The sequence below is a fragment of the Sciurus carolinensis genome, unplaced genomic scaffold, assembly GCF_902686445.1.
Source record: "Sciurus carolinensis unplaced genomic scaffold, mSciCar1.2, whole genome shotgun sequence".
Taxonomy (NCBI): Eukaryota; Metazoa; Chordata; class Mammalia; order Rodentia; family Sciuridae; genus Sciurus; species Sciurus carolinensis.
Genome location: NW_025920198.1, coordinates 460,719 through 463,890, shown reverse-complemented (window position 1 = coordinate 463,890; position 3,172 = coordinate 460,719).

Genomic DNA, 3,172 nt, shown 5'->3' with positions numbered 1-3,172 from the left:
AACTCAGCCAAAATTCAAGATAGCTATTGCACAAACTGAATGTTTTACTGTTGGTAATTCCATTTTGTATTTTCCTTTTAAACTCTAATTGTTGCCTGATCAATATTTTGCAGAAGAACTGCTTCAAGAGTGAACACCGTAAATTAACTTGGAATAGTAAGCCATCACCTATAGAACAGATAATGTAAACCCCGTTTAGATAAAAGGGGGTAAATAACTGTAAAGTCATAGACATTAAAGCTAAAGCCCAGTACTCTTACTTTATGACTGGTGAGACTGACTTGCTTGATGGTTAAGATCAAACTTAGAGATAGAGATTAAATACAGAGGTCAAGAAAAGTCCATATTTGGGTCTAGCCCTCAAAGTCAGCCTGAACCCAGGGAATCAGAGGACTTCTCCAAGGAGCTTTGCAACTCTGGGTCACACAACCTTCTGAGCAAGGGGATTGATGAGACTGCTAGATACAAAGCTACTCAGTGCATCTGCTGCAGAGGAGGGTCATGGAAAAAGGGAGACATCCCTAATGCTTTCAAGGAAAGTCACATCATTGAGAAAACCTTGCCTAACCAATTGCACTAATGGAGCTAAGAAGCTGCTCTTAAGTTCTCTATGAGTGACCCCTGTGGAAACGTAGCTGACTCTTTAACAGACAGGAACAGGTCACTTTGACCGGTTTGATCTTAAACACCTAGCAAATCAGTTAAAACCAAAGTATAGCCATTCTTGGGAATTTAAAAATAATAGTAACTATCAAGAGAAACTGCTAGAGTCAAAAGTTTTTAGTCAGTTTAAGGCCTACAGACACAGGTAGGCTTAATCTATGTTTGCTAAACAGAAGTATAGAGATTTCTACTAAATGTTATGTTCACATTCCTGATAACCTAGACAATGTTAAAGCTCCCAAATGAAGGCCTGTCCTCTCCAGCCTTTGCTAGGCCTTGTTATGGGTACAACTTCTCAGTTCTTCCACCCCCTGGTGAGGAATTATTAACTTCTGTCACCTTTATGATATGCATTAGCATGTTCCAGATCCTGTAACATTTATATTGTGTCAATTTCATTTCAGTACTCATGTCTTTTTGTTCTTCTCTCATAGAAGCACACATCCCCAGATGCCTTTACATCCTGCTCTCCACAATCAGACTTCTAAAATGAACCCCTCAATTGACCCGATTTCTAAAAAGGAACCTCCAAATTGCTTGCCCCATGCTGTCCACTTCCAGGTTGAAGAAGTCAGATCGGTCATCACCCCTTTTCCCTACAGCAGTGAAGGAGTTCCTAGTATTAGAGGGGTAAATGAAGTCAGAATTGGGAACAGGCAGTTAGTGTAGAAATAGATCAGTCAAATCATGAAAATGAAGTCCATGAAAATCATCTGCCTTTGGAAGCCTAGAAGGAGAATTAACTTTTTACATCTCACCTGCAAAACCAACCCCAGTCACTTAGGCAAGAAAGAGAGAGAAGGCTTCAAAACAAACTGGAGAGCAAATTTTTTTACTTTTTATAAAAAAAGAAATGGGGGAATGTAAGGAATCTGGCCTCCCAACCACCCGTCAATCTGCGTTACGCCCACCTCTCCCATTACAGGAACCCAGCCTCCCAACCCACCTGTCAATCTGCACTGTGCCCACCTCTCCCGTTACAGGAATTTCCAGCTTATGTTGCCGTAATCTTCCTGCCTCCCACATTACGTTCTAATATGTCATTGGTCCATCAATCAGTCTGTAATAATTCTCCTCCGCAATTGGTTCCTCCCAGTCCGCAAAATTCCGATAACTGAGGAGAAACCCTGCGCCATCTTCTTTTCCTTCTTCCCTTTCCCCCGAGCGGATGTGAATTGTCTGCATATAATAAAAGTTCCTCGTGTGGGACCGGTGTCTGCGGAGCGTTTCTCTGGTAGTTATCGACGAACCAAAACTGCCCTTAACATCTGGCCTAACAAGGAAACTCTATCCCTCAGTGCTAGCATTTAAAGTGATAGACCAGGCCCTTTAAGTCCCTGACATCAGGGGACCCATATCCCTCAAAACTTGCATGTGGCTATAATAAAATGAAGTTTGCTGGATAGAGTCAAACTTGAGGGTGTAGTTCTAAAAGCACATGTTCTTCATTGGTAGTATTTTATAAATCAAATGAAGGTAATATTCTCAAAAGGCTGCATTATGCTATTTATATCAATTCCAACACTTTCTTTTTATGCTATCAATATGAGTATTAGAAATATTTAAATTACCCTTGCACCTTAGGTGTTGTTTTCATTGGATATTGTTGCCATAAGGGGTTGTTTCATTTAGTCTGTCTCCTAACAAGAACAGAGAGCAGAATATTTAAATAACATTTTAGATTAATTACCATTATATTATTTTCATTCCTGAATATTATACTGGTGTATATGATCCATAAACTGAAATGGAAACATGCACCAGGTTAAATTCAAATGTTCTGATGGTTGGACTAGATCCCACTTCTGGAAGAAAATATTGTCTTAAAATAGTAGCAGCCTGAGGCTCTGGGGTGCAATTCCAAGACCCCAAAAGAAAAAAAGCTGCAACAAAGGACCTATTGTTCTGTTCTTATTCATGTGCATTCACTATTATTCACTGTCAATCACAGGGAAGGCTCCCTAGTCTCATACCACAGAGGCATGGTCAGAAGGCCTGTCCAATCAGGAGCAGTTATAACTGTCCAATCCCGTGTGCTAACAGGGAACTGGGGGTGGGCTTCTGCTGCCTTCTCCATTTCTCCTGAGACCTCCGTATCAGCCATTCAGCTCTAGGCTTCACTTTCCTGCTTAGGATCCCCAGGTTGCTCTGCTGTGCAGGGGCTGGAGGTCCCTATGGAGAACGACTGCCTCCTGAACACCTGGAAATGGTGAGTGGGCAGTGGCATGACGACCATGGGGAGGGAGGCTGTTGGAATGGCAGTACTGGCTGTGGTAGAAACCAGACATGGCAAACCAGGACTCTCCCTCCACAGTCTCTGGAGTCTTCAGGCCTGAGCCCTCCTTTGGGGGCAGTGCACCCTCTGTCTTACTGGCCATCCAGGTGGAGAACATGTCAGTGGCAGAGACCCCTCACTGCCTTCCTTATTCTTGCAGGACATTCTCAAATACTATCACACAGGTGTGTGTCTGTGGCCCAGCATTTTCTCAGATGTTGGTGATAGACAGGG